We start from the raw sequence: 15,300 nt of genomic DNA on the forward strand, positions 1-15,300 counted from the left end.
GAGGTATCTCTTAAAATTCCATTGCATATGTGGGATATTGGTGGTTTCATGACTGGGGTGATCCAGAGAAGCAAGTCCAATGATTAGAGCGTATGTTCCTGGTGTATTTATCTCCATCATTTAGTAGTCAGATAATGATTCCTGTCAATGACTGTAAGAGAGCTGCATAATAATGTAAATAAGAGTGCTAATAAATAATGTAAATAAAATGTTAGCTGCTGAAAAAAGGAGGAGGGAGCTTGCCAAGAAGCATTTGGAAGAAAAAGAGAAAGCGTGGGAGAACATTCATTTTTTAGCAGCTTTCCATCCTGGCTTAGTGGTATACAGGAAATGTCACATCTTCAGGGTCAATGGATATGCTTTCTAGCAGAGGAATGTAGCTAATGTAAAGCAAGGTTAGGGGAGGGGATCAATTGACCCTTAAATATGTTATGTGGTCAGTAGGCCACTGAAACTATGCCTTAAGGGGCACTGTTAAATCAGCCAGGATATGGTGCACATACCGAAACTGTAAAGAAACACTTCAGGTACCATAACGACTCAACAAATTGAAGTGGTTATAGTGGCTGGAGTCCATTAGTGCCTACAGTGTTCCTTTAAATGAAAACTGTCCTCAAATTTACACTTCATTTTTTCAAAAGTTTATTACAATAAATTAAATTTAGTTATACATTTTTTAACGATGTATGTTGATTTATTTGATAAAATGTCACCTTTTTATCTTACTCAGCAGCCATGTTGGATCAGAATCTGCTCTTGTCTGACCAACTGCTGCTTACACTAATTTGCCTGCTGGTGTAGTTTCGTACTGCCAACCACAGCAGCAGGCAGGTTAGGTTGAGCAGCAGTTGGCTAGATGACAGTAGAAAAAAAGTGTGAGAAATTAAGACATTTTATTTTCCAAATTATGCATGGCATTTTAACGGTGAATGTCGTAATACTGTTACCTGCAATAAAATACGCAGATTTGTGTTCAGTAATGTCTCATGAGTACAACACTCTGGACTTTCTGCCTGGGTGGTCAGACAGGTTCCCCAATATATAATTAATAAAATTACATAATTATGTAAAATCATAATCATAAATATACACATAGAAATCATTTAATTCCAAGTGTATTTTGATAATATATATATATATATATATATATTATATTGATATTATATATACATATATATCATAAAAATACACATAAAATGTAAAAATAATATATATTTTTAAAATTTTCTGTGTATTTTGACAATATAATATGAAACTACATTTTTATCATTCTACATTTGTTTAATTCCATGTGATTTTACATATACACATATAATTAAATAAAGTAAATCTAAAAATGATAATGTATTTTGATATTTAGTATTAATAACAAAATAAACTTAAAATGTATATATACATATATATTAAGTGTATTTCAATATTTATATATATAATTATTTAAGAAAACAAGAAGAGTGTAATGACATGAAGGGGTGCTGCCCTGGAACAGCACTGTCACTTTAAATGTGGGAACCCATTCAGCAGAGAAATAAATGCCAAGACACAAATAAATAGGGTAAATCAAGAGATATATATTTACAGGAAACCAAAGGAAAACACAAAACAATATATACACACACAGACAAGGCCACAAAATATATACAGTAAATCAAAATTAGCACTAATCGTGCAGGCAACAAATACTGTAACAGTCCTTGACTTTAAGGGTAGGATTGTGCAGCTACCACAAGTATCAGGTATGGCACATGTCCAGAGACACAAGACTAATATAGTGACATCAAGATCCAAAGGAGAATCAATGAACAAGTCTGCAGGGACAGGATCACTGGTAGTAAAGCCGGGACCACGGAACCAGAACACAGGATCGGAGGACACAACAACGAAGGACCAGGAGGACACAATAACGCAGGATCAGGAGGACACAGGTTGAAGACCAGGAGACGCAGGACACAGGACACAGGACACAGGACCAAGTCACAGTATGCAGGAGCCAGGAACACAGGAAACCAGGGAAACAGGAAACAAAAGGCAATGATCTGGCAAGGAGTGAGGGGAGAACCCAAACTAAATAGGTGCTAAACAAGGACCAGGTGAAGTGCTTAATGAAAAGAAATCAGGAACAGTACCAAACAGAAACAGTGGTGAGTATGAGTACTGCACAAGGGCAAATCAACTAAGGAGTGTCGTGACAAAGAGTGCACTCCGACCACTCAGAAGTCTGGTAAGAAAGTAATTGATGCTTTTATTCTTTATACTTTATATGCTTTATCCTTGGTGACATCATCAGAATTGCAGATTTTTAGCCAATCTAATGCTTTCCCTATAGGGGTGGGACGGGCTGGGGCCAAACACCATTTTAGCCAATCAGCAGTCCCTATGGGGGCAATGTAAACATTGCCTTTTCTCGGAATAGGCAGTGTTTGCATTAAAATTCCTGAAGGCAATGATTATACTCACCAGAACAACTACATTAAACTGTAGTTGTTCTGGTGACTTTGGTGTCCCTTTAAGTGCTTTAAGGCAAATGCATGATGCTACTCTAAAATGAGATTTAAATACTTCATATATTTGAACTTTGGTTTATCTTATTATTTTGCTTAATGCACTTTACATATAATAACTTATTCACTTCTCACACCACCCACATCCAGATTTTTGAAACATCTGTGTAGATTTACTGACCACAGTACATGATTACCTTTCATCAACCACATTACTGATACATTATTGTTAATGTGTATTTATCACAGAATTAACACACTGCTATGACACAACCTATTCTTCACCCAATGGTTTGATTTACTGAAAATAGAACGTCTATTTTAATAACATTTACACACTGCCTGTAAGTGTAGGCTTCTATTTCCCAAGTTCTGTATTCTAGGAATTCAATTATTGTGCAGTCCTGTGCTCTCCACGTCGCCAATCACAGGGTTTTGTTATAACATGTCATTATTGCATTGCATTACATTACAAAACCGTCTGGTGACTTAATAAACATTCAACCTGTAATTCTGTTGGAGATGTATTATTTAACTCTTTGGGTCCGTGATTGTAAAATGCATAATCTAGCATTTCTTTGAAATTTACTAAGACTATTTAACACATTCACGGGACATGAGACTTTTTGTGTAGTTAGCTGTTCAGAGATAACTGAAAGTGCAATTGTGTTTTATGCAATTTTAAAGTGTCATTTGTTTGGTGGGCCCTTACTGAAAAAGTAGATAGATACCATTTCAGAGCTTATACGGTATCCCTTACTTTGCAATCTTTCAGCGAGGGTGTGAGATTAGAATGTAAAAAAATTCCTATGTATGAATAAAATGTGTACAATCCCCACGTATGGGTAATTATAAGAAACATAATTGTGCTTTAGGAAGTGCCGTTTCCACTTTACATATACAGTCATCTATACAATATAGAACAGTCAGGCTGCTATTTTAGCATGAACATAAACACTGTAGTGTTCTAGAGCCCTCTTTTGCTTCCTGCTCTGTAGGAATGCAGGCAATGTATATTAAACCATAGATGTTCTTGTACTTCTTGTACAGTAAGACAGAATGATTCTTCACTTTTAACAGCACTGGAACAATAGGAAAGTTAAGAGTAAGTGTTGTATTTTTATTATACCTAGGTCACATTGTTGGACATAGAGAGAAACATAGAGATAAAATAATATAATTATCATTCAGCAAATAAATAGGTATTATCATAATAAAAATGCATGATCTCTTGCTATGTACCCTGTGGAATTGTGTAATCAAATAACTCATCAGTTGTGGCAATTGTCATCTCCCTAAATATCGCTAAGTGAGTATACTGTGTTCATCCTAGGTTTTTTACTCTAGGTATACTTGTATGAAACATCAATTGGAGAGGATCAAATATTGCGAATCAATTAAAATATGAAGGATATAGTTACAGACTGTGTGACTCTGACATTGGAGTAAGAATTAAAAACTCTGGGTGGAATTCATAGGGTTCTATATCCTAGGTCATCACAATAAAATCAATGTTTTCACCTGTATGGAAATCTATTCCAGAATGTAGTATTTAATAAACAGTACGTTTTGGTGGGTTGGAAGCCAGTTTAGAAATTTAAAGCCAAGATAGAAAATATTTGAATGGGTCTTTTTTCCAACTTGATAACGTGCTAAATTATGAAAAGAAAGTTGTTTTTAACTTGGGGATTCCTGAATTCAAATATTGTTAGTCATTTTATAAAGCCATGGTACCAGAACATTCAGACTGCTGAATTAAAATCTTGGAGACAGATCGTTTTAATACAGCATTCACGTTTATAGAATGTTTCATGCAAACCTGAATGTTTACAATATATATTTATGTTACATCAGGAAAAATTCCCAGGGACTTGAAGAATTTTCTTTTAAACAGACTGTCATAGTGATACTTATCTATCTCTACCAGATTATTAATCATGTAAAGGGACAAGTACAGAACAGATAAATATAATGAACTTTACCCTAATGCTCATACTGTAAGCTTTTTTATATTTGCTTTTTATGCAAGTTAAACCAATAATTGAAACTAGATTAACATAACAAACAGATTTTATTCATTTATTTACACTCAACCTGATCTCCTTAGGTCATCGGTAAATTGTTTATTTTGAATGTTTTACTGTGACGATATAGCCTTCTCGCAGCTAGGATCTACATTGAAATACCCTAAGTCTCTGCAGAGTGATGGACTGTACAGTATCAGTCATATTTGCATATTATCTGACTAGTAATAGGAACATTGTTATTTACTGCACTCGGTAACAAATACTTAACATATGAAAACACACCTTTTGTAGAAAACTAAATTTTTATACAGATACATACACACACCAACACATATACAGATACACAGACACACACATTGACATACAAATTTACAGACACACTCTAACACACAGACAGACACATTAAAACACATACAGATATACAGATACACAGACACACACTAACATGCATAAAGATACACACACACGCACACATTAAAACGCATGCAGATACGCAGACACACACCAACACATACATACAGATATACACACACTCTAACACATACATACAGATATACACACACAATAACATACATACAGATACAGACACACAATAACATACATACATATACAGACACACACTAGCATACATACATATATACACACACTAACATACATACATATACACAGACACACACTAACACATACACACTAACATACATACAGATACACAGACACACTAACATACATACAGATATACACACACTAACATACATGCAGATACATAGACACACACTAACATACATACAGATATACACACACTCTAACACATACATACAGATATGCACACACAATAACATACAGATACAGACACACACTAACATACAGATATACAGACACACACTAACATACAGATACACAGACACACACACTAACATAAATACAGATACACAGACACACACTAACATACATACAGATATACACACTAACATACATGCAGATACATAGACACACACTAACATACATACAGATATACACACACAATAACATACATACAGATACAGACACACAATAACATACATACATACATATACAGACACGCACTAACATACATACAGATATACACACACTAACATACAGATACACAGACACACACTAACACATACACACTAACATACATACAGATACACAGACACACACTAACATACATATATACACACACTAACATACATGCAGATACATAGACACACACTAACATACATACAGATATACACACACTCTTACACATACATACAGATATACACACAATAACATACATACAGATACAGACACACAATAACATACATACATATACAGACACACACTAACATACATACATATACAGACACAAACTAACATACATACAGATATACACACACACTAACATACATACAGATACAGACACACACTAACACATACACACTAACATACATACAGATACACAGACACACACTAACATACAGATATACACACACTAACATACATGCAGATACATAGACACACACTAACATACATACAGATATACATACACTCTTACACATACATACAGATATACACACACAATAACATACCGTTATCACGGGCCCGTTTCACTCAAGCAGTCGGCGCAAATTCTGTTGTGTGTCTGTACCACAGACACAAAGTGGCTGGGTGGCGGGCCCCCTACCTCAGTCGGGCCCTCGGACCATGTCCGAAGTGCCGACCGCTCAGTCCGCCCCTGATTATATCTTCTCCCCTTAGCAAAATGGAAAAAAGACGTAGAGGGAAAAAACATCACTTTTCTATTTTAATAATTACTTTTTTTTTTTTTTTAAATCCCAGCCCCTACCTAAACAGCACACACTTTACATCCCCCAATAATCAGCTGCCTCCAATCAGATAGAAATGTACCACAAAGAGAGACTTCACACAGACAGAAATACACACTACAAACTGCCTCTGTTCATGCACAAACTACAAATAGATTCCTGAACTCACGTCAAAGCAGTGACTCCATAGCCCTCTCCACACACAGAAACACACAACGCAAACATCTCCTATTTACACTCACATACTACACACATACACTTACACACACACACACACACACACGCCACAAACAGTCCACTTAACACATACAGGTGCATACACTATAAACAGCTCCCACCTATACACACTACAACCCCTCCACACACAATCAAACCCACAAGTAGTCTCATCCCACACTTGCAGCACCATAAGCAGCCTCCTCACACATACAACACCAACAGTAACCCTTATCACATTCCCTGTAGGGATACCATTAAAAAATGCAGAGCAAGCAAGTCCCTAAATGTGCTTGTGCTGTGCTAAATAAACATTTGCCAATGCAACAGCATTTCAGCACGGTTCTGAGAATGGGCTCTGCAGGAGGTGAATGCTTGTCATTGGGGATGAATATAAACGAGTTTCAATAGAGACTTCATGATTCCTTGTCTCTGTCACTGTTAATTGTTTGTATGTCAAATACTTGCCAAACATCCCCATGCTATACTTGTAAAGCGCTGCGGAATGTGTCGGTACCATGTAAATGCTAATAACGATGATGATCATAGAACTCTTTAACCTCACCCTCCCATTGGTTGCTCTGAGTCAGTAATATGCAATTTTCCAACATGCAATCCTAGGTGAGCACAGAGAAATAGTAATGTATTACCGGTTCTTAGAGGTGGCTGAGCTTAATGTGTACAACAGAGGTAGAATGGTCAAAAGAAAAGTCAAGGGAGATCAAAATAGCAAGAGAGTGCATAATTAACAAGGTCAGGATTGGAGAATTCCTAGTCCTACACTAGTCAACAAACAGAGGTAGAAAACCGTAATAAACAAAACAAGAGACCAGGACAGGGCACAGGTCTTCTGGCGGACTGAGGATAAATAGACCTAGCGTATTGCGTCATTTAAGCAATGCCAAAATGTAATTTGACACTGTTGCTGAAATGATGCAATGCCTGCATTACCACCGGTATAAAAGCTGCTTGGAACGTACTATATAACTACCACATACTATTTAATAATCACAATGCGCAACAATAAGTTGTAGGCCCATCACATTTTAAGTATGTTATGCTTTGTATGCTACATGCTGTATTTAACATTCTATGCTCTGTCTACGCATTATGTAAAACTGAGTGGCTTCACGCTGCATTCCATATGATGTTGTATCTTTGTTTATCCTTGTATCCCTACCCCAACCCCGCCTTCTTCTTTCTGTACCTCCCCCCCCCCCATTCTCCTGATAAAACTTGTCAATAAAAACCTTGAATTTAAAAAAGCTGCTTGGAGTGGAGTGGTCCTTATGCCAGAATGATGCAGGGTCCCCTGACACTCTGTCTTTAAATGCCCCAGACAAATTGCTATTCCAGTCTCGCCCTGCTTTCAACAGTTTTAAATAACTTTTAGTTTAAAGCAAGACCTGCATAGATTTTTAAAGTTCTAGTAGGAACACATTTTAACATGTTGATTATACAAAGGCTTTTTGGTCATTTTAACAATTATATAAAGTTTCTGCGTTCAGCATATAGCTCTTTCTATTAGTAAATGTCATTACAACAATGTCAGTGCTTCTGTGACCAGCAGTATATCCAGTGAAATAGGGTTTGGGGGTGCTTTGCGTTTCTTAGAAATTCTATTCCTAAGCCCCTTAGTCCACAAATCTTAAACACCTCGTATGCCTTTTCCCCTTAAGCCCTAAACCGCTAAACCCTAATTCTCCATTAGTCTAAAATTACTATCATGGCTGCATATTAAGCAGTGCAACATTTCATCTTAACTCAGAAAACACCTAAAGCATCTAAAATACTCCATTCTGATGGTGTGGTTTTAAATCCAAAATATATTTGGAAGGTTATATTCTCCCCACTCCGTCAATGTACGCCTGTTTATCATGTGATGTACAAAACAAAGCAGTTTTAAGTAGGTTCCCAAAGCCTTAATTTACATGTGCTTTTCTATAATTGCATTATTTCTCTGAAAAGTTATGAGGAACATCTAATAATCCCCTGTGAGCTAACTATTTTCCATTCCGATTTACAAGGGAAATTAATTGTAAAAACTATAGTAATTACGTTACAATATCTCTGAATATCAACAAAAATAATATTTAAGTGCATATCTAACTTCAAAGTGGGCCATAAACATTAGGTATTTAATATATTTAAAATAATGTGTTGCTCTACTTACCAGCTCTATAATAAATTCTGTTGTGTTCTCTTGGTTCTGAATTTAGTTATCCCAGATCTGTGTCTGACACTGGTTCAAGTATCTGGCTCAGTGTTGGAAATGTTTTCGGACACTCCTATTAAGTGAGTATTTAAAAAAAAAAAAAAAAAAAAAGTAATTTTGAAACGTCTGCCAAAAAGCTGCATAAATGTCAAGTACTGCAGATGTGCAGAAATATTTTTGTCCGTACGCACCATTTGTGTTGCGTTTACAGTAAAGAAATATACCGAGTTCAGAGATTCAGAGCAAACATTTATAAAGAGCCAGAAAAAAAAACCAAAAAAGATTTTCTTTTCCCATGACTATCCTTGACCTTTGTGCTTTTCTACTAATAGCTGCCTTACTAAACAGAGATGAGATGTGAGGTTGTAATTTGTTTAATGTTAATCTCTGTACTATTGGTGGAACTGATAATGCACTGTACCATAACAACAAACCTGCTAGTGGTTTCTTAGCTGCATCTTGGCAGAGGACTGACATGTGTTTCTATGACAATATATTCCTGTGTGTGCTGTAAAACATCAGTTGCCAGAGCATGCAAAGACTGCATTATTTCATGGACCAATGTATGCATAGATTGTAATAGTAGCCTGAATGGAACATTACCAAAGTTCAAACCATTCTGATCTCAGTATTCTTTTGCATTCTGTTTTTATTTACACAATTCAGGTTATAAAGTGCAATAATCACAATACTCTTCTTCTGCTCCAACCAGTGGGAATTGTAAAGGGAAAAAAAACACATGCCATTTCCTCCCAATACCCTGTCAACCTGTTGTGAGATTAAAGGGTTTTACATAATGGTATTTGACCACATGTGAGGTGGATGGTTTTATGTTGGACAATATTTTGTTACATACATAGTCTAAAGTTGTTACGTTGACATCCCACAGGTGAATTACATACTGGTGACTACATAGTGCAAAGATTTCAGATATAACCTCCCCCTATGTTAATGAGTGTTAATAGATTAAAAGAACACTATAAGATCGGGACCACAAACATGTCTTCCTGACCCTATAGTGTTAAAACACCATTTAGGTGTTCAGCCCCAGTTGCCCCCCTCCAAAAAGGCGATGGCTCTGCCCCTGCCCCATCTCCATGGAAAGTATCGGGAGGCAAATGCGCAACAAAATGCCGCGTTGCACCAATCAGCATCTCTACAATGTGCAGGACTGACCCAAGAAGCACCTCTAGTGGCCGTCTGAGTGACTGCCACTGGAGGTGTTCCTAGGCTGCAATGTAAACCCTGAAAAGGCAGTGTTTACATTACAATGACTGCAGGGACATACTGTACACACCAGAACAACTGCATTGTATCTATAGTTGTTCTGTTGACCATAGTGCCCCTTTAAATTGCCATCCCTTTATTCATTTTTAGTTTTTTGTCACCACCTGCACATGGCATGCTAGTGGAATGGATGGTTCCCTTACATTATGAAGCAGTTTCTCTCATCTCATCTGTTTTTATAAACCTATTTTCGAAAGCTCATATAGTAAAGGGAGGAGCAGCTGAAGAACATTAAAAAGAGTTCAGATTGCACCTTCCTTTGTACCTTTGTATGTTCCCGAGATCCCCACTCATTTCATCAGTCCCATACACCCCACACATAAGTGATGGCAGAGAAGAAAGCCTATGTTGTAACACTAATACTAGGACTTCAAAGGTGGATAAATAATTATGCAAGGCAGTATAGTGTTTTGGCAAGAGGAATTCGACCACTGACTTTATTAGGATGATACGATTTAAAAGGTAGAAGAAGACACAGCAGACGTCTTGTAACAATTGTAGAGTGAATTGCCAGAAATAACAAAGATCCTATGAGGTCTAATTCTACAAAAATAGTTCACTCAGCTCTCACTTAAAGGAACACTCTAAAGTTATAAATAAATATATTTATTTTTAAGTTGGAGTAGTTTTTTTTTTTTTTAGCTTAGATGTAGGGAACCTAAAATAAAAAAGCTGCAAAAAACATTAAAAACATACCGGTAATCCAGTACGGAGACAATCTCCTCTCAGCTTCCCTTATCCACTCCTGATGATGTCTGGTCCAGTCTAATGCTTCGAATAGCATTAAACATTATTTTAAGATACATACATTTTTTAATCACAAAGCAAGGGTTAATGGCAAATCGTCTAACTTCCTTTTTTTTTAGAGCTTAGAGAAAAGATGACAGGCAGATAAGATTGAAAGAATCACATTCATAAAGGGATTCTGCAAAGTGCAGGAGGGAAGGAAAGTCCAAAAAAGGAAACATACTTCGATAATAGTTTGAATCATTTCTGTATAAAAGACTCACTTGTAGAGTGAGAAATAATGGGGAATGTATGGTTTAACTTTTTAGCAGAATCACAGGCAAGGACGAACACCAAGCAGGTTTTGAGCCTTTTTAGAATATTTTATTTTTCTGCAACATTTTGCCAGTAACCATAGTTATCAGTTTTCCACTATACATGTATCAGCTCCATATCAGATCACGAGTAGCCAGAGAGCTGTTCCTGTAACACATTTGCATCACTGATAATCTAATTATTCTTGCTCACAAGCATATTGTTGCTGGTATGATATTATACAGAAATGAATGCATCGAGTGCATTAATACTGCTATAATACTTAAAGGGACAATCCAAGCATCAAAACAATTTATTCTAAATTGAGTTGTCATGGTGCCTGGAGGCACTTTTACCATCATGGGTTAAACTGTTCTGAAACAGTTTTTTGTTTTTTTTTGTGTGCAATTCTTTATTTTTGGAGTGCAGGTAGGTACATTCAAATGAATACAGCAGAAAATAAGCGCTCGCTACACAGTGCAAAAAAGGAATGGGCAGCAGAGAATCTGTGAGACTTCCCAAAAATCTCACCAAGAGAACAAATATAGGTAGACAGAGTGATAAACCGCGCCCTATAAAGTGAATATACAGTGCTGATAGTGCAAACAGAGGTATATATACTTATATATCTGATGACATCTGTGACTCCAAAGTATCTTGAAAAAAACAGAAAGAATATACACAAATAGTGCAATATGTAGCAGCAATATTTAATGTTAAGTAAAGTGCATAAAGTGCGCACTCACACTCCGTAGCTCAATTAACCCCTTAAGACCGCAGCCAAATGTACAAGTTGTGATCCAAAAAAAACGTAAACAAAACCTGGCATTTGCGCTATATGTCTGTCCAACCATAATTCACCTCTTTCATATTAAATGCACCCACACTTATTATATATAATTTTATTCTGGGGAAACAGGGCTTTTGTTTAACATCAAATATTTAGGTATGGAACATAATTTAATATGAAAAAAATATTTAAAAAATGGGAGAAAATAAGAATTATTACCCTATTTGCAATACCCTGGGTTGTCTACTATTGCAAATGGTATGCCATCATGGGGATAATTTTCATTCCTGGGCTACCATACGGTCTCAAAGGCAACCTGGCGAATTTTAATGTGAAAAAAAAATGAAACGCAAACCTTATATTTGACTCTGTAACTTTTGAAAACACCATAAAACCTGTACATGAGGGGTACTGTTATACTCAGGAGACTTCGCTGAACACAAATATTAGTGTTTCAAAACAGTAAAACGTATCACAACAATTATATCGTCAGTGTAAGTGCCATTTGTGTGTGAAAAATGCAAAAAATGTCACTGTCACTGACGATATCGTCGTTGTAATATATTTTACTGTTTTGAAACACAAATATTTGTGTTCAGCGAAGTCTTCCAAGTAAAACAGTACCCCCCATGTACAGGTTTCATGGAAAGTTACAGGGTTAAATATAGTGCTAGAAAATGTAATTCCCTGAACTTTCGGCCTGGGTTGTCAGGCAGGTCCTGCAAATTGTAATTAATAAAATGACCTAATTATGTAAAATTATTACATAAATATATGCGTAGAATTATTATATATATATATGTGTGTATATATATATGTGTGTATATATATATGTATATATATTTTTTTATTATTTGTATTTATATATAGGTATATATAGAGTGATATATACGTATATACTTATGTATATAGATATATATATTATTTCGTTCTACATGTATTTTGATATCAATATATATATATTAATTTTAAAATACAGTTAGAACGAAATTACGCATGTTTATATATTTTTTATTTTTTTATTATTTTTTTATTTTATTTTTCAACGTATTTATATATTTATTTATTTTTTATTATATATAAATATATATAATGAAAATTATATATATATTTAATCAATATCATTGTACGTGTATTTTGATATTAATATATATATATATATATATAATTATGTATATATTAATATTAAAATACACGTAGACAGTGTATGTATATTTATGTGTATGTGTGTATATGTGTATATATATACTTAGATCATATATATAATAAATATATATATGATCTAAGTATATATAATCTTATTTTTACACTGTTTTAACTGATTTTATTTTATTTTCAGACAGCAGGGGGAGTACCTGTCATTACAGGCACTCCCCCTGCTGGCACTGCCTTGGACGGCTATGCCGTCCATGTGATCGCGGGGTCCTCGCAAGGACCTCGCGATCACATGGCTCTGGGCGGCCGAAGAGGACGGAGGGGGACTCCCTGGGCTCCCAGGTAAGTCCCCCATACCGCGATCGCCGGCGTGGGATCGCCGGCGACCGGGTAAGTACATAAGATCGCAGGACGTTCTATGCCGTCCTGCGGATTTTAGACCCACTAAAATTGGGACGGCCTAGAACGTCCTGCGGTCTTAAGGGGTTAATTGTGAGTGCGCACTTTACACACTTTACTTAACATTAAATATTGCTGCTACATATTGCACTATTTGTGTATATTCTTTCTGTTTTTTTCAAGATACTTTGGAGTCACAGATGTCATCAGATATATAAGTATATATACCTCTGTTTGCAGTATCAGCACTGTATATTCACTTTATAGGGCGCGGTTTATCACTCTGTCTACCTATATAGGTACATTCAAATGCATCATACGTTATAACAAGATGATTCATAGCAAATTCCCAACAAAGTTGGCACAATAACTTATCGATTATGCTGCACTTTTTCTATTAGTATTGTAACTAAACAGGCTAGGCAGGTATGTCTGTCTATAGGACTGAATGCGTGCTTTGAAGCAGGAGGTTTCATACAGACAAACTGTTCTCAAACAGTTTAACCCCAAAATTACATCCAGCAGCGTTGTTCACTCCCCATCCCTCCAACCGCTCCCCCAGATTCATCGAGAAATGCCGGCGGGCAGAGGCACCACTGGTTGTCTCTCAGCCAATCGATGACTCCCAATTCACTAAACTGGCTTGGAAAATCTAAGTTTCTTTCTGAAAATGTAGAAGCCGGATGCCGCCAGGGAGGAGGGGACATCACTCCTGGAGGCAACTTTGGGTTAAATCGTTCGAGAACAGTTGAGGTAAGAGTGCCTCAATTTAGATTGGTGTTTTGGTGCCTGGAGTGTCCCTTTCAAGTATCCCTGTTATAATGCTTGGTAATGCCGAGTAAAATGTACTGCCATGTCAGTGCCCAGCTGTCAAGTATATTACAGCTCCTATAGTACTCATTGTATTTCTGTCTGACATGGTCTTTTTATTATATTTACAGTGCCCCTGCCATAGACATATACAAGGTGGGCAATAGGCAGGCCGTTTTTATTTCACAAGTCAAGATTGGCTCCCGATTTACCATGGTTAAACAAAGAACTCTTAAAACAGCCAGCACATTTTTATAGTAACGGTCTCATATAGCATGTGAATATTTGCAGTATCAAGAGTGAGTGTTTGACTTCTAAATATTGTCTTACCTTTCAACCTCCTAAATCTGCTCAGCAGGAGGCATTGGTGTTTTGTTCCACCCACTTCTAAGCTCTGCCCAAATGCCCATTCACCACCAATTTTAGACACAGTGCCCTCTTTAGAAACCTCACTTTCTACCTCAATAGAAATAGGAATGTGGAGTTAGGCACTTTGACCCACCAAGGTACAAATAAAATGTGACTGAGAGGAGTTGAGAGGAGTTGAAATACAAGTTATAGACATTAGTTTCTGATTTGCCTATATGACAAAGATAAACAAAAGCCCTGACAATGAGTTTTAAATAATAGGGTTGATTTACTAATTGTAACTAATTTGCAACAGGAAAAGCACCAAAGCTATTGTATGGATCCTGAAATGAAGCTAATGTAGTAGAAGTTTTACTGTTTTGAGATTTTGCTCTCTGTTTCCTGTGTGCAACGGTATTTATGCAGGCGTGTGTGTGTATGTCTCAATGTATATACCCTTCTGCCCACTTAATATAAATATTCTGACACTGCCAGTTACACATTCATAACGTTTTGACTTCCTCAATAAATTATACTCCTTCCTTATATTTATGTTATAACAAATATTATCTTCACAAACAGTGTTTCTAAAACCACTTCCCTCGAAGTCCACGTTTGTACTAAGATATTTTTCTAGCCTGTATAGTTTGAATCTTACATGTATATAAAAATATGCTATAGATCT

General features: G+C 36.1%; 2 protein-coding genes across 2 annotated transcripts in view; one reads left to right on the forward strand and one right to left on the reverse strand.

Moving 5' to 3' along the window:
- MED12L (mediator complex subunit 12L) overlaps window positions 1-15,300 on the forward strand; it is a 442,361-nt gene that overhangs the window by 171,898 nt on the left and 255,163 nt on the right. The window lies entirely within an intron of this gene.
- The window catches only part of P2RY14 (purinergic receptor P2Y14), a 47,518-nt gene that overhangs the window by 3,343 nt on the left and 28,875 nt on the right, over window positions 1-15,300 (reverse strand). Inside the window, exons 2-3 of the mRNA XM_063442536.1 lie at window positions 10,769-10,843; window positions 8,744-8,858 (exon numbers count right to left, since the gene is read on the reverse strand). The gene's annotated coding sequence lies outside the window, so the exon portion shown is untranslated. The remainder of the gene's footprint in view (window positions 1-8,743; window positions 8,859-10,768; window positions 10,844-15,300) is intronic.

The sequence above is a fragment of the Pelobates fuscus genome, chromosome 2 (assembly GCF_036172605.1).
Source record: "Pelobates fuscus isolate aPelFus1 chromosome 2, aPelFus1.pri, whole genome shotgun sequence".
NCBI lineage: Eukaryota > Metazoa > Chordata > Amphibia > Anura > Pelobatidae > Pelobates > Pelobates fuscus.